General features: G+C 35.7%; 1 pseudogene; it reads right to left on the reverse strand.

The window, feature by feature from the left end:
* Positions 1 to 25520, reverse strand: part of LOC132133792 (neogenin-like) — a 99000-nt pseudogene that overhangs the window by 44033 nt on the left and 29447 nt on the right.

Genomic DNA, 25520 nt, shown 5'->3' on the forward strand with positions numbered 1-25520 from the left:
AATATTGTATTTACCAGCTTAAATCCACTTTCTCTGCACTGGAATCCGATCAGTAATTAACGTGTCACTGCAATCCTGTTCAGAGAGTATTGGTTCACAAACTAAACATAAAGCATCCACTGGAGGGACCCGCATTATTAAGTTATGCACATATAATTCGGGTCTCCGTCAAGAGGTGCTAATGCAATGCAGTGCACATAATTAAAAAAAAAAAAAAAAAAAGCATGCACGTTTCTAAAAAACGGCAGGGTTAATCAGCCATCCAATCAATGCATCGTCACTTACGCCTCTGCTTGACGTGTGAGAACATGTGTTCAAGCCTTCATTCAGTGCATGGAAATGTGAGTAAGAATGCATGCATGTGAAGCCTGGGCTGGAAAGACAAGCTACAGGGAAAAAACAAACTGTGCTGTAAAAACCATCCAGAATGTCTTCGCAGCATGCATACTGTAGTAACACAACCTCCCACAACACAACACATGAATATGTGGATGTCACACTTGTAAAACAATCATAATGACATTAAAGCCACAAAACTTGTGGACTCATCCCCAGAAAACATCACTGACAGTGACCCATCGTGTGATAATGATTACGGTGTTTCATTCCTGTCAAAAGATTAGTAGATGAGTCTTGGCAAGTCTTTAGACCATGACTGAACTAGAATAAACACTCAAGATCCGAGGGACTCAGGTTTGGAGATGGACTGCACTTTCCTGCACACGTTTAATGCAGTATATTCATTTAGGACGAGTTTATGTAGGATTGCTGCGTAAACGCACACACAGAAAGGCAAATATACACAAAGAGAGTTTACCTAAATCCAGTATGATCAGCTGAGCGCTGGCCTGGATGTTCCCAGCGTCGTTCTCCGCTAAACACTGATAAAAACCTTCATCTGATTTTACTAAACCCAAAACCTGCAAGTTATGCTGCTTCTGTGGGATGCAAACAACAAAACAGAGCACTGCGTAAGAATTAATAACACTAATGCTATTATTATTGTGAAAAAACAAAGACTAAAAAAATAAATTAAAAAAAAAGCTAAATATGACAATTTTGCTGGAAAATGATTCATTTAGCCGTCATGGGAATTAAATCTGTATTCATACAGTTACATGTGTAAGTAACAGGACTGAAAAACAATAAATAAAAAATGTATAAACACTAAATAAAATGTTAAATAATTAAAACTATTTCTACCAAACAAAATTGCAAAGAATTTAATATAAAATGACTAATAAACATTACCTAAAACTATTTATACATTAAAAATGTTGGTAACAGGACTGAAAAATTGCATAAAATAAATAAAAATCAGGATTTAAAAAAGTATTCATACCATTAAAGGTGTTAGTAACAGAACTGAAACGTTGAAAAAAATAAAATAAAATATAAAATAACAAAAGATCATTACTTAAAACTGTATTTATATATTAAAAATATTGGTAACAGGAAAGAAAAATGGCAAAACAATTTATAAGTATAAAATAACTAAACATTAGGATTTAAAATTGTATTAATACAGTTAAAAGAGTCAGTAACAGGACTGAAAAATTGCACAAAAATAAACTAAAATATAAAACAAAAACTAATTACAATCAGGATTTTAAAAAAAGTATTCATACAGTCAAAAGTGTTGGTAACAGGACTGAAAAACCGCATAAAATACAATATAAACCAATTAAAAATCGTTACTTAAAACTATTTATACAGTACATTAAAAATGTTTTTAATACAGTACATTAAAAAGGTAACAGTACTGAAAAATGGCAAAAAAAATAATAAATAATAAAAATATATATTAACAACTAAAAATCATTACTTAAAACTGTATTCATACAGCTAAAAGTGTCAGTAACAGGACTGAAAAATTGCAACAAAAAAGGCATTGAAATGTTAAATATAAAATCAAACAAAATACATAAATAACAAAAAATAATACAAATAAGTTAAAGTGGCTGGTAACAGGGTTGAATAGTTGCAAAAAGATAAAATTTAAAAAAGTTTAATTACATTTCTTTATATATAAAATACAATAAAATAAAGGATTAAAATGGTTGGTAACAATAAAATAAATCAAGTATCATCCAGATTTTAAGCACCTTATTTCATTGACCGCTTTGTAAAAAAAAAAATCAAGTCCTATTCATGTAAAACTTTATTTTTTAAACTGTTTACTCTATAAGATTATAGATAAATGTGTATCATGCAGTGAGGAGGGGGTCTAACATACCATCCTGAAATAATCACTGGGAATGACCGTGTCTCCATCCTTCATCCACTTGACGGTGGGCGGCGGTGACCCGGTGACATCACACTCAAAGATGATGTCCATGGACTCCTGGGCGTAAGTGTTGGAGGGTCTCGTCAAGAACCGAGGAGGAACTAGAAGAAGAGAAATAATAAATGCAGGTAAGAACTGAACAGGTGGTCACAGGGTGCACTACGGAAAAAATTTGTGTGACCGACGTGGCTGCGCTGGGACAGTTATCGACAGGTTAATCGTGTTTCCTCTCATCTTTCTTTTTCAGTTCCTATGTTAACCACATCCATCAGGGAAGAACAGACGAAGAACAAGAATACAGAGACACTAGACATAACAGGAGTTTCGGATTCAGAGATAGATTTCATGTCAGCAGCTGACAAAAGTTTGTCAACGATGCCTTATTCTGTATTTTTCATCTTCTCAAATCAACAAGAGACAGAAAAATCAACAGCGCTCCATCTGCTGTCAGCTGGAGGAGAGGAACAGAGGAACCTTGCTACGCTAACGATCTCTAGCGTGAGCTCAATTCTCTGCTGTCTCTCTCTTGGTGAATTATGTGGTTTACAGACTGTGTTTTGTAGTTTGGATTAACTTGAGTTCGATCTTCTCACCCTCAGAATCCTGCAGGACAACGGCTGTGTTCTCAAGGAATACTAGTTTACTGCGCAGTGCATACTGTAAACCAAGCTTTTAAGCACTAGTAGTATGTGAAACAGCAACTGCAGATGATGGAAGAGTACAGGATTGACACAAGAACTAAACTGAAACATAGAACTGAAGAATACACTAAAATATGCAGACACTTTTTTTCTTTATTTTGAGATTGGAATATAATATAATTAAAAAAAAATACAATTTTATTTATAATTTCTATTTTAAAATAAATTATGTTCTTTTGAACTAATTAGAATTTAAAAATACAATTTTATTTATAATTACCATTTCAAATAAAATCTGTTATTTTGAACTTTAATTATAATAAAAAATACTATTTTATTTATAATTTCTATTTTAAAATAAATTATGTTCTTTTGAACTAATTAGAATTTAAAAATACAATTTTATTTATAATTACCATTTCAAATAAAATCTGTTATTTTGAACTTTAATTATAATAAAAAATACTATTTTATTTATAATTTATATTTTAAAATAAATTATGTTCTTTTGAACTAATTAGAATTTAAAAATACAATTTTATTTATAATTACCATTTCAAATAAAATCTGTTATTTTGAACTTTAATTATAATAAAAAATACTATTTTATTTATAATTTATATTTCAAATAAATGCTCTTCTTTTGAAATTATTGTTCAAATTAAGTATTATTCAAAATCATAGTTAAAAATTCAGCTTTGATCACAAGAATAAATTAAATTTCAAATCATATTCAGTTATTTTAAATTGTAATAATATTTCACAATATTACTGTTTTTACTGCATTTTTGATCAAATGCAGCCTTGATGAGCAGAAGTATTCTTTAAAAATATATTTTAATAAAGACTACTCATAATTAAATGTATATAAAATATAACAATAACAATTTATTCATATGTACATATGTATCCCTCTAATTACTTTTTTTATTAATATAGGTGGTGAAAAACATTTTAAATTTGGCAAATGTTATGTAGACAGAATGTAACTTTAAGAATTTAAATAATCTTAATTAAGAATTGTGCATGTGAACAGAAAACTGAAGTTCATTCACCAAGAAAATTGTTATATAACATTTATATCATCGTTAGCATGCTATAAATCCTGCCTATAGAGTTTAACGCATTGCTAACATTAAATATTCATTTGTTTATACAAGATGTGAAGGAACTATACAAATGTTTAAATATGCACTTTTTGAAACCGCTAAACGCCCTCCTCGCTAGGTGTGCTTGTGTTGCGACACAAAGCGCTTTATTTTTACCCGACAGAAGTGAAATCAGATTTCCTGACTCCCCACGGGAGATTCAACTTCCTGAGCTCAGTAACAACCCTTCCTTACGTGCGTCAATACCTGTAAAACAGGCGAGAAAAGCGAATGGAAAAAGCATCCGAATATATCTGGACGGGCTGGACGCAGCAGGAGGGAGTGAAAATAACAGATCAGGAGGGCGAAGAGATCATGAACACACGGCCCACTGCTGTCAGCTGTGGGTCTGGATGTTATATTGCACTGAAATCTCTTGCATCACCACTAGCATCCATGTCTCACAAGAAACAGATCAATCTAATTAGAAAACCCAATTATGATATGGCTTTATTTCAAAATTCGGATCAAAGGTAGTCTGGGCTTCAGACAGAATGACCACAGACTGGCGTAACACAACTTCAAGAAATCAGTGTGCATGAGTTTAGATTTTTTTAGAAGCTTATAAAGAAGTAAATAATAAGCAACAGACCCTCCATGCGTACTGTTGCTCATTTGGGTTAATTGGGCTACAGAATAAACCATAGAAATGAAGTGGAAATTTCTGTAAATTGTGTGACTTTGAAAGTGGTAAAAGGATATTCTTCTTATGTGAGCTAAAATGAACTGAACGTTGCAAATCATTCATGTCGGCTGTTTGTCTTTGAAACTTTTTTTTAATTATGTGTACTGTGATCAAAAACTGCGTGGGCCGTGAATTAGAAGACAAATTTGAGCAAATGACCAATTATGAGGAAAAAAAAGTTATTGGATTGGTCTGGTTCATGGGAAAATATAGAGGAATGTAGCATTTTGTCACTTGCTCACCAATGGATGTGAATGGGTGCCGTCAGAATGAGAGTCTAAACAGCTGATAAAAACATCACAATAATTCACATAATGAATCCATTAAGACATTTTTAACTTCAGGACCTACGTTAACACACCTTGGATTTTGTCTTCTCCAGATGTTAACTGATAACCTGGAGTCACGTGGATTATTGTGATGTTTTTATCATGGAATAGTAAATTGTGCGATAAAATACAGTTGCTTACTTTCTCTAAGATTCATGTTACTTGAACCAGTGTTGGGAAAGAGCTAACTAAACACTTTGTTTAGAAGCCTGACAGTTTTTAACACAACAAAACTAGAAAAAACTGTAACAACGTTTGCTACAAAGTGCAAAGTATTCAAACAATGTGGCGCCTAAATCTTTCTGTCTAAACACTGTGAGAACAGTTAACACATGCTAGTGTCAGCATCAGCCTGAATGCAGTGTAAGATTAAAGCATCTGTCAAATGCATAGATGGCACTTAAACATGGTTGTCACATCAGTTCAATGCTACAATTACAGTTAGCATTGGTTTCTGTGAAATGTACCGTGCACCGTGAGCTCTGCCTGGATCTCACTGGTCATGTTTCCGCTGTCCGCCTGACAGACGTATATCCCAGCATCCTCTTGGGTCAGGTTGATGATCTGCAGGCTTCCTCCACCAATCACAGCAAAACGCTCACGGCTGGGAAACACACACAGACAGAGAAAGAGGAGGTGTTGAAACAGTTTTCAGGAACGCCAACCATCTCAAGCATGGCACGGTAATGCCAACAGAGATGGAATTGAAAACAGGATACAGTACGGATTTCATTTCCTGCGGGTTTTTCTTTATGGTTTGGTTGCACTGAAAGCAACTTCCCCGTAGTGTTTCTCTTGAGCTTTCTGGAGAAAAACAAACTACTGTTCCCAGTGACTCCCTGATGATTCGGAGACAGGAAGAGACGGTGAAAGAAAAAATAATCAATAGTCACAACAGAGGAGAGAAAGTAAAGAGGAAGAATGAACAGTCAGACACTAAACTGATGCATCACCAGTCAAAGGTTTATTTAGCAAGGATGCACAACATTAAGTGTTATTCTGTCAAACTTTATTTTTGAGAACATCTGGCCGAACATCAACACACTTCTCAAGGATGCTGATGTCTTATGTTTAGGATTTCCCAGAATCCCTCAATTCAAAGGCCTCTCTAAATTTACTGTTGCTTGCTAATGCCGATCAGCCATTAAAAAAATGTTATAAATTTGGGATAAATGTGTAAGTCACATGCAAACACTTCCAGGATGTTATACATCGTAAATATAAACATGAAGTCGAGATTTTAAAAAAGAATGTATGATATAACCATCAGAATATTGCACAAAGAGGAAGTGCTTGCACTGGAAAGAACTGCTGAACAAACGTTTGTGTGACGCCCGACTGGATTTACAATATATTTACATCACAATCCTCTGTTGCAAATACTCCAGCTGATGTTTGTGTTGAGAAGAGCTCGAGTATCTGTCATCCATCACAAAACTGCTCTTTCTAAGCACTGAGGACAAAAGGTGCTCTTGGCAGAAAGCGTTTATTTGACCCGTCTGGACAGAAATCACTCGAGGGATTGGCTATATATGAGTGTTTATGCACGGCCGGTAATGAACGAGCGTTTTAACACCACCACACGATGAATTGTTTATTAAGTTCCTGCGACGATCTCCAAGAGTAGAGTGTCTAACAACAATATACCAGGGAAGCAAAAAATATTGAGGTGAAGAATAATGTGACGTATTTAACACTGCTTCTGCATGCTGAAACTGAAGCCTCCAAACACACACGATTTGAACGATGTTAAGCTTTCGGGCTTCATTCTTGGCGTTTTTCTATCTTAAAGCTTCGTTCACGCAATAAACAAAAGTGTCATCGTTTACATTGTTTACTCTCCCCTCATGTCATTCTAAACCAGCATGCTACCATTTATTATTTTTCTTTTTTTTTTTTAAATAACCTTTTTTTTAATAAATAAATAAATTTATATAATTTTTGTACTTATTTTTTTTTTAATTTTCACACAGTGAGCTCTACACAGGTAAAAAATTTTTTTGAAAATATATAAATGACAAGATAAAATATTTTTTTAGGGGGGGGGGGGGCAAAAATCTTAAACTTCAATAATTGTTACATTTTTTTTTTTTTTTTAAATAATACTTTTTTTTACTTGTTTAAAATCTCTTTGTTGCTCTGTTTTAAATTTTACGTTTTTCTTTTTCTTTGTTAACTTGACAGTATATATATATATACTGTCACATCACTTATATATAATGTAAGTAACTTTGTAAATATTCATATAGCTTATAATTTCTTACATTATATTTTAATTTTTTCTATATTTTTAACCATCTAGAGGTCACTATAAAATGTTGATCGGAAAAGAACGAAGACCTGTTCTTTTTATTTAAAAAAAAAAGCAGCATTTATTTAATTTCTCACTTTCATCCAATATGAACCTAACAAAAAACTTCAGATTTTTTTTATGAATCACAACCTAAATTCTGATCCGTTTGTCACACAAAGCTATCATATAACTTGAAATGCAACTAAGATTCATAAATCCTAAATTAGTGCTCTGATTGTCTGAAACTAATCTATTTTTAGGTGAACTATTATGACATTATTAAAATGTATCCAGCATCAGGAACACATTACATCGCCTGAAGAGCGTGAGAGAAGCAATTACACTGTAAACGCAGTCTGTCAGCAATCATCAGTCGAGGATGCATTAGAGCAGACGGAAGCAGAACGAGGACGAACCTCAATCAATCTGAACTAAATACTATGAAGACAATGGCTCTGGTCCAAACACTAATCAGCTGCAATTATAAGTATTAGAACTGTAATTCGAAATTACAAATATAATTTACATATTTTTGTATAACACAATTACATATATATTTATAGATAATTATATATATATTAAACTTAATAAAAATAGGTATTATGTATACATGCACCCTTTTCTTATGTGCATAATAAAAAATATACATTACACTCACACGTATAATTATATTATTGACACAAAAGAAAGGAGTGCATATATACAAATAATACAGGAAATAAAAAGAGACAAAGTTGTCATAAAAAGCATGTAATGGCTTCTGCACGTCCGCTGACAATAATACGGATATTTTACGCTGAAGAATTTGGGCAGACGTTGAATAGTCGATAGCGGCTGAACGGATTCGTTTTGTGTGCTCTGTGACGACAGGCGAGATTGCTTTAGTATGCAGACTCTGATCTCATTCCTGTACAAATTTTTTGCATCCAGCCAAGAATTTGAAAGAATAAATGCATGACCCTCTGTGCTTTTCTTTGTGTTTTTTCCTCATGGGTTCGTGCAAAGACACAGTTCTGATACACTTACCTCTCGTCAATCGGCCGGTCGTTAAACGTCCAGCGAATCACAGGCACGGGGAATCCCTTCATGACGCACGGCAACAACACACTCTCCCCGGCAACCTTCGCCACAGCAACGGGGCCCTGGAGAGTCTCCAGTTCTTCTTCCACACCCGAATCTGAAAAGACAAATGTGACCGCACAAAAAAAAGCAACTTTTAAAAACTATAATAAAATATAAATTAATTCTATTTATCCATCCATCTATGCACAGAATCCTCTCGTGAACATTTGGTGAAGCAAATAAAAAACTTAAATTAATCAAATGATAATGACTATAATAATAATTTGTATAATATTAATAATTGATCAAATAATCAATACTAATAAATAATAGTTAATAAATAATGTTATAAATATTATACAAATAATATAAATATCATACAGATAATATAATAAATAATAATTTGCTTCATAATATTATTTTATTTTAAAATGTACTACTAAAAATGTGTGTGTGTGTGTTTTATTATATTTTATAATAATCTATTTAAATAAACATACATTTTTTATTTTAAATTTTACACTGTTTTACACTAATATATTAATTTTACAATATATATATATATATGCACATACACACACATACATACACACAAATATATATATATATATATATATATATATATATATATATATATATATATTTTTTTTTTTATAATGCAATTCAATAAATCAATTAAAAAAAAAAAAAAAATGTATTTCATTGTTACAATATTTTGAGGTTTTGAATAATTAAAAATAAAAAAATCTATAATTTAAGGTTTAGCTTCTCCATTGGGCAAACAACTTCTCACTATATATACATGAATCTCAAGGTAAACGCTATCCTATGCTGATGAAAGGTGTACGATTGCATGCAGAAATCTGAAAGAATTTAGGTATTCCATTCATAACAGATTCCCCCGAATCTATTAAAATGAGTTTTGTCAGTGTGTACCTGCAGACACCTGTAATAGTGCCTGGTCTGTGGTTTTGGCCGGTCCCAGGCCGTCTATGGTGCAGCGGTAGAGTCCGGCGTCGCTCTGGGAGCCGTTGCTGATGACCAGAGCTCCGCCGGGCAGCTGTATGACCCTGGTGTCCAGCTCCACGGGCTGACCGTCTCTCTCCCAGCGGGTGAACGGGACGAGATCTTCGGTCACCTCGCAGCTCAGCATCTCAGTGCCACCCGAGCGCACAGACACACCCTCCGGCTGACTGAGGAACCGAGGAAGTCCTGCCAGAACAAACACATTCCTACAGTAAACCTCATTTCATCTCTACACTGACTGAATGAAGAGATTAAGAGAGAACAACTGAAATAAATTTGCTCACGATCATATTCCACTCACTTCATTAATACATCGTTTATTATTTAAAGAGGTTAATTTCAATGTAGAGAAACCGATTTAAATTCACTGATTTAAATAGAATTATAGAATATAATTCAAACTTGACCCGAAATAACATTGATCTCAAATAAGGGATAAAACAACAGTTGTAAAGAAATGTTGAGTGATTGAAGTGTATTTGATTAGCGTAAAAACTGCTTTAATGTTCGTGAATGCAGCGAGAATTCAATTATTTGTTATTATTTAAAAAATGGTAAACTTTGAACTGCAAATCTTAACACATTGTTACATTTAAAAAAACAAAACTAAAAAAAACACTCAATAATAAATATGAATGTTTATGTAGGTCGTTTTCAAAACACACTTTTATTAAAAAAATTTTTTAACTAAAATAAAAACAAAGTAAAAAAAACATGCATAAAGATTAAAAAAAAATGTTAAATGATAAAAAAAAACAAATGTTTTTTTCTCCTTTGTTTTGAATGTGATAAAGGTAAGTAACGTTTCGAGAAGAGAACGATTTAACGAACAAATACTCCTTTAGCACAACAGTCTTAAATGTTTAATATTTCATCTAAAAGGAAAAATAAATCTCTTTGTGGCATTAATTGCTTTGAAACTTGCAAAAAAAAGTCAACATCAAAGGATGAAGCACAAACAAACAGATCGTAAACACCAACGAGAATCCGTACAAGATTCACACACAGACACCAAGAAGATAAGAAGTGTTATATCTGTCGTCTTTAATCTCACGGTATCGAGTCTGAAGAAGTTCAGAGATGCTCCTGCTTTATATCCTGGGATATTTATGTGTGTGTGTGTGTGTGTGTTTGTGTGAGTGAGTGAGAGAGGTCTGCTGAGAGGTCTTTAAATTAGCCCGAGCCTATGACACTATTCACAAACATACACACACATCGTGCTTTTAATGGCACATGAAATCCCAGAGTGCCGACGCAACAGGCCTGAAGACACGACACCTAAACTAACAGAAAAGTGACTGCATCAGGACTCAAACTCGGCAAATAAGGACAGAACAATGTGGTGTTGGCAGAAAGAGCCAGTGTGTAATCAGTGCAACTCAGAGAGAAACTCCACGTGTAAACATGCATTCAGATTACACAAACACTAATACTGCTTCTGCAGTGATAAGACAATCAGAAACACTCAAACCACACACACACACACACACACAGGCAAACCCTACCAATACACACATGCATTCATATGCACACACACACACACACACACACACACAGGCAAACCCTACCAATACACACATGCATTCATATGCGCACACACACACACACACACACACACAGGCAAACCCTACCAATACACACATGCATTCATATGCGCACACACACACACACACACACACACACTGACAAACACTACCAATACACACATGCATTCATATGCGCACACACGCACACACACACACACCCTACCAATACACACATGCATTCATATGCACACACACACACACACACACACGCGCACACAAACCCTACCAATACACACATGCATTCATATGCACACACACACACACACACAAACCCTACCAATACACACATGCATTCATATGCACACACACACACACACACACACACACACACACAACCATGCAAACTCACTTTGCTTAATCAAGACTAGTGCTAGTACTAATCTTGGGGTTTGCTTTTGTTTAAACCTATGACACTAAGTATTAACTTTCAGTTATGTGCAATAAAAACCTTTCAATTAATCGTTCAAAGTGCACTTATGATATTCTGCATGCTTCAGGTTTTCTTTTTCTTTCTACAGTTTATTTTATGGGTTTTCCAATGTTTTAAATTTAGTATAACATTATAATACCATGCATATTTATTTATTTTTTATTTAAGGAAGAGACCAATCTAATGTATAGTTGACATTTGAGTCTTAATGTTATAGAAAATCAATACAAGTCTTTCAGGCTTTCAATACAAGTACTGTCCTGAGTAAGATATAGTACATGAAAGAGGTTTACATTTAGTCCACAAGACAAAACAATAGCAGAAATGATTAAAATAACCCCATTCAAAGGTTTGTGAACCCTGTCATCCTGTTCAAAAGTTTTCTCTTAATGCATCTGGTCTCCTTCTGGAGCATGATCTTTTTGAAAATTATTTCACATTTTCACAGATTCTGCAAGGGGTTCCCAAACTTTGGCATAATAGAGTATCTTCCTACGAAAGCAAACACGAGTGTGTGTGTGTGTGCTTTTCACAGTTCACATTTCTCTCTCTGGAACGTGTGATTCTGTTCTGTTCTTTCACTCGGAGTTATGAATGAACACTTGGTGTTTTTAAGGACTTCTTTGAGTTTTACACAGACTACTCACACACTACGCTGGTGACAGAAGGATATATCCATTTCAGTGCAGATCTACATGAGATATGACCAAACATTTTACATAATTTTATATTAAAACGTATTATTGCTGCATCCAGTAAAATGTTGCCAACAAAATTCACAATAATCCTCCATCTCAAAATCTAAAGGAACCATTTCCGATGTTATGAATCTTTTGTGTGATAACACAAAATTGCAATAACACATTGAACTCGGCGCTCTCTGCATGTGATTAGATTCCCGACACATGCACGCTTGAGGAACACTTAAGATGTTGTCAGATTAGAAAGCACCCTTAAAAAAGTCCCAGAGAGCCTCTTTCCAAAGCTCTGGTGAGGACTGAAACCTCCTCTGTATCTCTGTACTCTCCTCACCTTCCACCGCAGAGCAAACACAGAATGAGTTCATCCATTTATCTGTGGATTTCATCTGCCCTCTCCTATGTGTCCAAACGCTCCAAAAAAGTTGGAGATTTTCATTAAGGGGTCAGGACTGATGCAACCTTTCCACCTTAAATTGTGCACAAGCAGCCAATTCAAGATTCCATTGCTATAGTATGAGTTAGGATCTGTATGCGGCTTATCTAAAGACTAGAGAGCATCTTAAACTATCAAAGCGTTAAGCACACTTCATGAAACACAATTACCTTGAGTCATCCCAGTTTTCCTGACTCTATTTGCCTCCCTCCTCTCGAGCACATACCACCCAGGGGAATATCAACAGAATATCAAACTCATTTCATCAGGTTTAAAGGAGTGGAGGTTTATTGAGCTGAACGGGCTCGGAAAAAACAACACTTGTGCAGCAATCACACATTAACCAATCAGGAAACGATCGATGTCCCTCACAACCTCATGACATCAGCCGTGTTCATCTGTGACCATGTGGGAGGTGAAAAAGGCGGGTAAACTGTGTTCAAGAGCTCAGGAAGGTTCAAAGGTCAGAGAAACAAGAAATATAATAAAGACCTTAGTGGAGCTGATACAAGCTCGCAACTGTGAGCGAAAGATGTAAAGTGCATTCAATAACATGTTGATTTTTCAGTTTTTATTATAAAAACCCAAGAAATTTAATAATACTAATAATTTTAAAATAATCAGATTTGACCAAAATGAACAGGGTAATAGGCAGAAAAATTAAGAGTATAGGGTGGAAATGGGATCTTTTACCATTAATTATGCTTGCTTAATAAAATAACAGTATTTCAAGAGAATTATTACCGTATATTCCGGACTATAAGTCACACTTTTTTTTTCATAGTTTGGCTGGTCCTGCGACTTATAGTCAGGTGGGACTTATTTATCAAAATTAATTTGACAAGAACCAAGAGAAAACATTACCGTCTCCAGCCGCCAGAGGGCGCTCTATGCTGATCAGTGCTCCTGTAGTCTACACTGAAAACATAGAGCGCCCTCTGGCGGCTGTAGATGGTAATGTTTTCTCTTGGTTCTTGGTTCTAAATAAATGCGACTTATAGTCCAGTGCGACTTATGTTTTTTTCCTCATCATGACGTATTTTTGGACTGATGTGACTTATACTCCGGTGCGATTTATAGTCCGAAAAATACGGTATTTACATTCTCTCATCATTTACTTGCCTTCGTGTTATTACAAAGCTTTTTTTCTGTATATTCTATGAAAAAATAGGAACATGGGTTGAAAAACAAGTTATCCCACAATATGGGCAGTCTACTGTGTGTGTGTGTGTGTGTGTGTGACCATAGCACTAAAGATATAGTTCTAAAAATAGTTTTTAATATTAACGAATAGCACAGTCCACACCACAGCTTTAAAGACAGAGGAAGATATCGTTGGAATTCCTTTTTCTAGGTGATGAACGATTAAAAATATTGACAGCCAATCAGAATCCTTCTCGCCTTAATGAGCTAGAGAATTTAAAGCGGCAGACGATCGAGCGCTGGCGTAAACGCTAATATAGTTATCATTCTTGGCGTGAACTAAATTAAAGAGAATTAAATGCATCTTGCTTGACTCATTTTTTTTATATTTCAGATGAAAAGTAAGTTTCAGTAACTCATTTTTGCACAAAAAGTGGGCCAGTTTTTTTCTGTTTTTGCACAACTTAACGGAATAATAGATGTAGATAATAGAATAGAATTTGTTGATCAATTGTGGAATTGTGCTGTCAAATAATTTTATAATGACGCTAAATAGTTTAATTAAAAAGGACAGTGACAGAAGACGAAATTCTGAAGAATCTAGGTCGATCAGTTGCTGGTAGCCATTGACTTCCATAGCATTTTTTTCTATACTATAGAAATCAATGGCTACCAGTAACTGTTTGCTTACTCACACTCTTTAAAATATCTTCTTTTCTGTTCAACATAAGATAGAAAGTCATACAGGTTTCGAAATGACTTAAAGCTATTTGAATGTTCAACTTTCCAACCCTCAGCGAAGGAATCATCTTTACGAGAGCGCAGCAGAGCGGAAAAGTTTAGGAAATGGCCCTTCTGTAGCTCTTAGGGAAGTTTTCAGACAATTTCGTTAAAATTAAGTAGTTGCTTTTGTGCTCCAGGGTCCAGTATATTCTATACTGTAATAAAGGGAATGTCGATTAGCAGTGAATTACAAATATACTTAAATATGATGAAAATACCAGAGATGACTTTAAGAGCAGAGATAAACGTTATATAGTTGCAATAGTTGCAGTCAAGTGTTTATTGTCTTCATGTTTTATCATTCAAAGCGTTTCTATCTTCTTTTTCAACTGGATGTGATGCACGTGAAGGAAACAGACATTACGTGTTTTTATAGCGCTCAATAATGGCCAATCCACCTGTTTTTTCTTTTTTAAATAGGAAAAATAACCAAAAGAAACAAAGTATATGATAATCCATGTTTTTCTTCAGTGTACAGAAGTGTTTTGTTGTTCATTTGTTTTGAAAAACTAAACTGAAAAAAACTGCATTGTTGCATCCCAGTGTTTCCCATTTATTAAGTTAAAAAATAACCTGCAAATATATTGACACTTCTCATTCTAACATAAAAGGTTGTTAAAGTTGTGTTCTGGCCCATTGCTTTGGTAAAGAATCTGTCAAACGAACTTAAAAACCAAAACAATATGCCTTAATCACTTCATCAAGTCTGTTTTGACATCTCGGAAGATCTCGGTTCACAGTGAATGTGAGTTTAGCACACGATTGGGACCAGTTAAGCTTTATTTATTTTCACATTTGCATAATGTGTCACATTTTAATGGGCAGATGATGAAAGCATTTCTTTAGATTTGTAGGCAAGACATGTAATCATCATTCGTTTTATTATTATTATTATTTCAGCAAGTTTCCTTGCTCGCCTCCAACTTTCTTTTCATTTTTGCATAAAAAATTCCTCTGTTTAGTAGTATTTATTCTTTGATTCAGTTGGCAGCATGAACCTGGAGTGACTGTCATTGTTCTGTCTTTAAAGGAAAAACTAAAAGATAAGAGAGATGCTATGATGGCATCGGAGTATCATTCTCTTTTTCCTGCCACGATCAATGACTGAAAGAAATGGCCATTAACATATGAAATAAATGTAAGCTAACTGTCAGAGCGAGCACCGTTGTGCTTTCAATGCTCTCCAGTGAACCGTGCAAAGCGTTGACTTGAAATACTGAATGTGTTCCTCAAACCGGCCGCCCTGAACTTTCAGTGTAATGACTCCAGGGAGTCCTCCAGTCTTCTTGATTTGCACCGCAGGCCAGATCTGAAAACACGGACAAGGCACTTGTGTGTGTGTGTGTGTTATAGTGTTCGGCATTAGTGTTCCTTCCTATGAAAAACAGAAGTAATATCTTACTTCTAAGAGCCCTTCAAATCATTCAAATGCTTCTTTGTAGGTTGAGCTGATGGATAACTAAAGCTTCACCAAGTTTAGCTTCATTAGTACAACTCGCATTTAGATATAGGGTTTTTTTTTTTTTTTAAGATCACACACTCTGAATATTAAATCTTGAAGTGTAACTAATGATTCCTCAAATCATGTGTTGTGAGACTACGTGTGTCACTACTGATCAGATTTTTTACGAGAAAAACAGAAAATCCCACAGATGCACATGAAGACAGGACCAATGCATCGTGCAATGAATGCATTAATGCAGATAATCGTATAGCAACATTATAGCAACTCATAGAAATACATTTGAAATCACCCTTCTAAATATCACCTTAAGCAACATGCTTAAAAACACACTAGCATCCACATAACAATGTGCTAAAAAGCACCTAAAACATCAACTCAGTATAGCATTAACAGCAGTACGTTTCACGCAGGAAATCACTCATTTTCTTTAGAAAGCTGTTAAATCCAGTAATTGTTCTTGCTGTCAGGAGTCACATTCACTGCGCACAGCTACAGCACAAACACACAACTGACAGGCATTAAAACCCAAACACAAAAGCTCTTCCGAGTGTTAATGCAGTATAATGCACTGATGCTAATTCTCTTCCTCTGAAAGCCTGAACACATCATTCCTCATCCGAGCTCAGAAAATAATCTTTTATTTCCGTCAGCAGCATATGGAGCCCAAGATACAGCTTCAGAAGCCAGATCTCTGAGAGATTTCACCTGACAGCTGGAGAAATGAAAAGAGACGGAGTTTTGTTTGAGAATAAAGAGAGCGCGCTTGTATTTTAAGACAAAATTTCCCTGAAGGCCGGAGAGACTATCAAACATGTGAAGTATACAGGTGTCGGATGCTTTATAGGAGTTAAAAGACAAGGCGAAACACTGCCCTCCAAAAACCTGAAGTAAAATTTCCTGTTTCTGTCCGATTTCTTATATTTAAAAACTGAGTGAAAAACCGTGGTACATGCATGTGGAGGAAGTTGACAGAAATCAATTTAACACAGTAAGATTTTTGCAAAATGGCAATTGAAAGGGTTAATTCCTCCCACAAATTAAAAATAGCGATCCTTATGCTGTTCCAAACCCCAAAAGTGCAAGATTATAAGTAGATAAAGATACTAAGTTGCTAAAGTAGCATTTTTATTTTTTTTGACATTCTTCAAAACGTCCTCTTCTAAAACATGGACAAAGAAAAATTACAGGTTTGGATCAACATGAAAAATATAAAAATACATCTATTTGAGGGAAAAGGGATATTTAATAAAAAAGAGAATATATATATATATACACACACATCAAATGTATATACATATAAATAAAAAAACAACAAGTTTGGGAGTTCGTGAATCATTTGAGTCAGTTTGGGGATCGCAAATCATTTGGGTCATTTCGGGAGTTCGGAGCGCGAATCATTTGAGTCAGTTTGGGAGTTCGGAGCAGGATCGCTAATCATTTGAGTCAGTTTGGAGATCGCAAATCATTTGAATCAGATCGGGAGTTCGGTTCAGGATCGAGAGTCATTTGAATCAGTTTGGGAGTTCGTAGCAGGTTCGCGAATCATTTGAGTCAGTTCGGGAGTTCGGAGCGGCTTCACGAATCATTTGAGTCATTTCGGGAGTTCGGAGCTGGTTCGCGAATCATTTGAGTCAGTTTGAGGAGCGCGAATCATTTGAGTCAGTTTGGGAGTTCGGAGCAGGATCGCGAATCATTTGAGTCAGTTTGGGGATCGTGAATCATTTGAACAAGTTCGGGAGTTCGGAGCGGGTTCGCGAATCACTTGAGTCAGTTCGGGAGTTCAGAGAGGGTTCGCGAATCATTTGAGTCAGTTCGGGAGTTCGGAGAGGGTTCGCGAATCATTTGAGTCAGTTTTGGGATCGCGAATCATTTGAGTCAGTTTGGGAGTTCGGAGCAGGATCGCTAATCATTTGAGTCAGTTTGGAGATCGCGAATCATTTGAGTCAGTTTGGGAGTTCGGAGCAGGATCGCTAATCATTTGAGTCAGTTTGGAGATCGCGAATCATTTGAATCAGATCGGGAGTTCGGTTCAGGATCGAGAATCATTTGAATCAGTTTGGGAGTTCGTAGCAGGTTCACGAATCATTTGAGTCAGTTCGGGAGTTCGGAGTGGCTTCACGAATCATTTGAGTCATTTCGGGAGTTCGGAGCTGGTTCGCAAATCATTTGAGTCAGTTTGGGAGTTCGTAGCGGGTTCGCGAATCATTTCAGTCATTTCGGGAGTTCGGAGCTGGTTCGCGAATCATTTGAATCAGTTCGGGAGTTCGTAGCGGGTTCGCGAATCATTTGAGTCATTTCGGGAGTTCGGAGCTGGTTTGCAAATCATTTGAGTCAGTTTGGGGTTCGCGAATCATAGCTGTATATGGATAGGCATTTTTAACTAATTTAGTAGCTAGTTCTAATTACGTTTTCCACACGTGTTTAGGTGTGATATGTGAACTCGTATTTTTTGTTTTAATGATGTGCCTTTTAACAGTATCAAGTAGATTCAAAAACTAAACAAATCGTGCCTAAAAAGTGCACGCATCTAGGCTAATGTAAAGTTACATGATGAAGTCATACTAGTGCGCGTGGCGCGTGTGCATTTTGAGTGCGTTTTTCACTGCATTATTCGGTGTATTCAAATGCATTTATGAATGCATGTGAATGATCTCAAAATTCAAGATATGGGGGTTTGAAAATGTATATATTTATATCATTTTATGTAGTTAATCAATATCACACGAAGAGTGCCATTTCAGTTTTTCTCCAAAAATCAGCATGATTAAAATGTGATATTAAGTTACTACAAACAATAGTTTAATTACAAATACAAAATGTTGCAGAATAATGTAATATATGAATGAATAATAGCCTAAAGAACCTTTGTGCCAAAATGGTTCTTTGTCATTATAGAACCTTTTTAGCATAAAAGGTTCTTTGGAGTTGAGTAAAGAACCCTATGGTTCTATAAAGAACCCCAATGAACCCTTTTTTCTAAGAGTGTTGTCCAGTGTTGGGCAGTAACGTGTTATTAGTAAGGCTTTACTGTAACGCAGTTACTTTTGACAGTAACTGATACTGTAACGCATTACTTTTTAACTCCATTACCATTACCATATGGTGCATTGTCCGTTACTTTTTTTTTTAATTAATTAATTTTGAAAGTGCAGCCTAACCTGTTTGCAGCAGCGAGGCATTGTAGGATTGGTGGATGCCAACCACTGTAAAAACATGTTCATAAAAACAATATTTCTGTGTCATTAAAAAACATATTTCTGTGCAAAATATAACTTTAAATAAACAATACATCTGTGTGAGATTGTGCAACATAACTAGGCTATAAGCAACCATGACAGTCGATTTACATAATGCCAACTTGAACAAATTTCTTATAGTGGAACACAGATATATGAAATACATAAATCATGTTGTAGTGCATGTTATTTATCTATCTATCTATCTATCTATCTATCTATTTACTATGGACAACTACAATTTAGTGCCATTGTGAAGTGACATTATCTAGACACACCCAACCACACAAAGACTTTCTCCGCACTCACTTAACTCCTCCTCCTGTTTGCTCAGGTCTTTCTCACACACACACGTGTTCACACACACTTATTATGCACTGAAACAGTGAACTCAAAAGGCACAATCTGCAAAATTATTCTTCAGGGCTGTCACGGTCGGCATCATTTACAATGAGTGCTCCATCATAGAAGGCACGCACAGTGTCACTGGCACCAATTTCAGCAAGCAAGTTAAGCACATCCTTTCTTTTTGCATCCTTCACTGTGCTTACATTTGGGAGCTGACTCGGCTTGAAGTTTGCCCAGTTCTGTCCTCGCTTCAAAACCGAGTGATAGCAGAAGTCACTGTTGTACACAGTCTTGAATCCAAGTTTGTCATTCCTGAGTTCCAGCATTCTAGCATCACTGAGCTTGAATGACTTCTGTGGCTTTACAAAAACCTTCCGCTTCTTTCCCACAGACGACACGACCACTGTCTCCTCAATACCATCAAAGTTATTCATTTTAGTAGCCTTTATAAAAACTTAAAAGTCTGAGGCGAGTGTTTACCGGCGTCTACTGACAGGGTGCCGCCATGACAGTTTGCGTCATGGAATGGTGCGCAGTGATCGGTAGAATGGAACTGTAGGGCTTTGCGGAAAAACAGGACTGGCGTTTGTCTCTGTTTGAGAAAAAAGGGAAGAAACAGGGCAGCGAAACACGCCGGATATCGCGTTTTTTTAAAAACTGATTATCGAACTTTGAATAGAGAGTCAATGGGGAGCTTGTTTAGGCGGTAACTCGTTTTTTTTCAAAATTGGCGTTTAGGAAACAAACTCTTCATATATATATACATATATATATATATATATATATATTTCTTAGTAACTAGCACAACACTGCAAATAGCATAGTTTTACAGGTTTTTACCATCTGCAGATTCCACTGTTAGAGATATGTCCTCAGAAACTTTAAAGTCTGCAATCAAAAGACAGATATTTTCAATAAAAACTCAATATTTCTCATCAAATTCTTCAAACACCGACTGATCTGAGCTTACATTTTATAATTCTGTACTCTTACCGTATGACAACTACTGACAATTTTTGTCTTCAAAGGAACTTGAGGAGCAACTTCAAAAAGAAGATTCTTAAATGAAGCATTTAATTCTCCAGAGCTATAAAAAAAAAAAATCAACCTTTGAGCTCAAAAATCATCTTCTGGGATGCTACACAAACATATTATATATGACAAAATTATATAATTAGAATATATAAAATGTTAGACAAAATCTAAAAAAAGAATGTGAAGAAAAAGGCTAGTATGCTGTTTTTTTTGTTGAGTATCATATTTAGACATCATATTGTACAAAATATAATATAGTACATCATATATAGTATAATATAGTTAGAATTTGGAGGAAAAAAAAAAACCCAAATTTTATTCAGAGGGTCAAAATTATGCAATGTGGTGCAGTTTTTTATATTAATATGGCCAAAAAGTAAAGTGCTTGTAATTTAAATCAATGCAATCTTTCTGAGAGTATATCAGATACTTACACAAAATTCTATAAATATCTATTGTCACTCTATATCTCCTAACAAAATGTCTTGGTATATAAAGGCTTAGTTTTATGATCAAAGTTCTGTAGGGTTAAAACATATTGCAATGCAATACAATGATGAACAAAGAAAGATTTCCCTAAAGCTGACTTTCGAACATGATTGTATTTTATCTTTTTCTAAAAAACGAAGTATGGATAGTCAAGTAAATCCAAGTTGCTTTGAAGCATCTTGAAATATTGAAATATACAGCTTGGTTTTCTTACCTGCCACTGTGAGGCGTGCGGTTCGGCTGCTGATGGTGCCCAGATTGTCGATGGTGGCCACGCACTGGTACACCCCCTCATCAGGCTTATTGTGTTTGGAGTGGACCACCGTACTGATGAGCAAAGAGCCGTCGGCTAGCTGCCGCTTCCGGTCATCCGCTACCAGGTTCAGGAACGTCCCATCCTTCTTCCATTCCACCCTCACCGGAGCGTCGCTAGCGGCCGAGCAGTTCAGGACCACAGGGAGGCCACGTACAGCCAGCGTGTCGACGGGTTCAACCATGAACTGGAACGGGGTAAAGCCTTGAATATCAGAACCTGAGGACAGAAAAAAGAACGTTTTAGAGGATTCAAAGAGTATCCGATGCACTTTGGATAGTTGGGTGGATAGTTCATCCAAAATGAAAGTTTTGCCATCATTTACTCATCCTCATATAGAAGCCGGTTTCCACCACTGAATAAAAAAAATCAAGGTAATTGCGACTTTTTATCTCGCAATTCTCACTTATTTTCTCAATTGCGTGATATAAACTCGCAATTTCGAGACAAAGTCGCAATTCTGAGAAATAAAGTCTGAACTGGAAGATATAAACTTGCAATTCTGACTTTTATCTCAGAATTGTGATATAAACTTGCAATTGCGAGTTAAAAAGTCATAATTGTGAGATATAAACTCGGATTTCCGACTTTTATCTCAGAATTTTGAATTACAAAGTCAGATTTGTGAGATATAAACTCATAATGCTTTGAACATATTAACCCCCCCCCCCCCCCCCCCAATTTTTAAAAAAAATTTTTTTTTAACTTAATTAAATCTCACAATTCTGTGAAAAAGTCAGAATTGTGGAGATAAAAAGTCGCAATAACCTTTTGATTTTTTTTTTTATTCAGGAGGCGGAAACGGGCTTCCATACCCTCAAGACCTTCAAAAATGCAAAAAAGTATTTTTTTTATGAAACCCAAGAGGATTCGGTCTCTCCATTTAAAATTCAGATTACCAAAAGAACCATAAAGGTATTGTAAAATGAAACCATATTAATTGAGTGGTTTAATTGAAGATTTATGTTCACTTTCAATGGAGGGACAGAAACCTCTCAGGTTTTATTAAAAATATCTTAATTTGTGTTTCAAAGTATAATGGGGTTGGAGAGACACGAGGGTGAGTAAATGATACCAAAATGTTCATTTTTGGGTGAGCTATCACTTTACTTTAATGGGAGTCTTGGGAGCAACACCACTTGCATGCAACAAAATAAAAACCGTAAAACTTAATTATACTCTCAAATACACAAGATTACAGCTTTTTGATCATGATTTTAATTCTAAAACCTTCATGGGTTAGAGACCCTCACCTTTCCGCTTTGAAACGGCTAAGGAAAATACCTCTGGGAAAAGTTATAAGCCAACACAATTGCTTGATGATTACAGTGACGTATAATTTAAAAACATAACAGTGTTCTGCCACAAACTCGCACCGTTCAGACAGCACTAATGGCCAATTATCTGCACCAGAGGTGTTGTGCGAAAACAATTACACCAAGACTTTGCATAACATAGCAAGCAAGCCGCTTCATACTTTAATTATGTAAGAAATGACAAGCTTCTCATGTACAACACAAAGCACAGAATACATAGCAATCTGAGACAGAAGCTAATATGATCGCCGCTTGCTTGTAATGTAAGTTAATTTGGCCCTAAAAATGTTTTTACCTGAAAAACAGATGCAAAAAGAACAATTATTTATGCTTTCAAACATTCACAGATTAGCAACTTTAATTCCTTCACTGACGTAAGCTGGAAAATTGACTCCTGCATTATAGACAAACTATATTATAAAGCGCTATAAAATTAAGTTGACTTGACTCAGTGTAATTTCCAATGTACTGAAAATATGCATGCATTTTCTCAGTCTTAAAAGGGACCATGCATTGCTATTCAAAGCCACAGTTGCACGATAATTGTAGAGAAGCCAGCTGGGAAACATCTGGACTGATGTTGCCAAACGCACCCCTGTTTGTGGCTTTGGATTTTTGTCACGGGCTGGCTGTGAGTAATCGGATGGAGTCCAGAATTGCTGTTGGAGGGCAACAGTGATGCATCTTTGACCCAGAAGCCCAAAGAGAGCCAAAAAATTAGGCTGTTGGGTTGATACGTATAAGCTGTTGGCTTTAGTCTTCCACACATTTTGAGGAAAACCCACTTCAAAACCGACTGAGTCAGGGAGACCTCTCAGAAAGGGCTAAGGGCTCTCCAGGGAAATGGCACAGTGGTGAATGAGAGGGCAAGAGAGAGATAGTGACACATACAAAGACTGAAAGAGAACGAGAATTGGCTGGGGAAGAAAAACAGCGGAGATACAAAAACAAAATCAAGGAAATCGGTTAAAGTGTCACATATTATTCCCTTCCTCTTTCTAATGGACCATGACAAGCTTCAGTTTGACAAACTGTTGCATTGTGGGGAATACAAGAGCGGCGCAAAAGACGATGAGCGCGAAAGGAAACCCAATGACGCTTGAGGAGGCGACACAAGCAGGGATTTGCCATCTCTAGGGCCCTTCATAGCCATCAGCAGAACATTAAATGCTGTAGTTGCACAGCTTACTCACAATTATAAACCCAAGAACACAAACCATCATCATTTGGCAGAACTGAAATGTGAAATGTGTAATTTACACACCTCTATTGGCACAAAAAACACTTAAAATGAATTCTTTTGAAATGTAGAATTTTATCAATAAATCAATCAATTTATTCTGAAACCACAGAAACAGTCATTTAAAATAAAATTAAATGCATATGCCTAAATAAAATAAAAATATGACCAATAAGTATAGGTGCAAGGCAAATGAGAAGTCTGCTCCATGCAAAACATATAAAATCACCTGAATGGGGATCAGTGTTTTGAAAGAACCACACTGTTCCTGAATGAATTCATAAATGGCACATTTAGTTGTCTCTAAACATTCTCGATTACAGTTTAATGTGCAATCACCTATGCCACATTAAAGCTTTGCAGAGTTCCATAAACGACAACATTATCATAATTCTCAGTGAAATCTCAGAGCAGCGTTCACACTCACAGAAGATAAACTACTGGTGCATACAATATGTATGTACTGTCAGATGCTTAAAGTCATTCCTTCTCGACGGCTAAAGAACACAAGCCATTGTATTCATATTCAAGTAGCTTCGTGCTCACAATTGTCCATCAGCAGCTTCTTTTGCATATTCTCTTTTCATTTCACATTCACTCGAACCAACTCGAATCAGAATTACAAGAGTTTGTGCTTTGCTTTCATCCGTGTTTTTCCTTTTGTCTTTTCATCTTCCAAAGGCAATGGCTCTCTTTTCACTTCTACCTGACGCTTTCAAGATAAATCAGAATTTGCTCCGTGAACAAACATCAGACGCAATGAGGGCAAAAGGGAGGTTTTAATGTTGAAAGCAAAATTTGTGGCTAAAACTAAGTGCAGAGCTTGTCATTAGCACTCAACAGGTTATAAATAGCTGCTCTGCCAGTCAATGTTAGGATACTTCACCTCATGCTGGACCCAAGATTATAGATTTACAGAGAAAAAGGCACATGTAATCCATCTCTATAAGAGCTGAGGGGATGACAGGTGGGCCGCTTCACAGCAATAAAAGTGGGGCTCATCTGGGTGGAGTGGGGTTCCTCCCTCAGGACTCCATTTTTACCTCATAAAGCATGGAAATTGAGGATCTCACAGGGCACATATCCCACAATCCATTTCCACACATATTGATTACACAGAGAACCCAATACAACCAGAATCTGGGACAATCCCATTGATTGAACCCAAGTGTTTTGCCAATTGCCAACTCTATCAGCTAATTCGATTACCTCATGCGAAGTAATGGGCTTCAGTTCTATTTCAATGTCCTATATTTACTTAATTTTTGAAACGACCCAAAATATCAGGCTCTGACACACTCAGCTAATTACCTCCTTGGTAAATCTTGGGGTTCAGTGATAATTTCATTTTCAGAAAGCACCGCAACAACAGGTGTATATAAAAGCCCTAAAATAAATATATATATATATTTATACACTTATTATTTCATCATTTTCTGATAATAACAGCATTTATCTTGAACCTAGTTACAGAAAACACTGAGTAAATAAATCGTTTTAGTTTTAGCAAATAAATCTTTAATTTTTATAT

This window comes from Carassius carassius, chromosome 50 (genome assembly GCF_963082965.1).
Source record: "Carassius carassius chromosome 50, fCarCar2.1, whole genome shotgun sequence".
Lineage (NCBI taxonomy): Eukaryota > Metazoa > Chordata > Actinopteri > Cypriniformes > Cyprinidae > Carassius > Carassius carassius.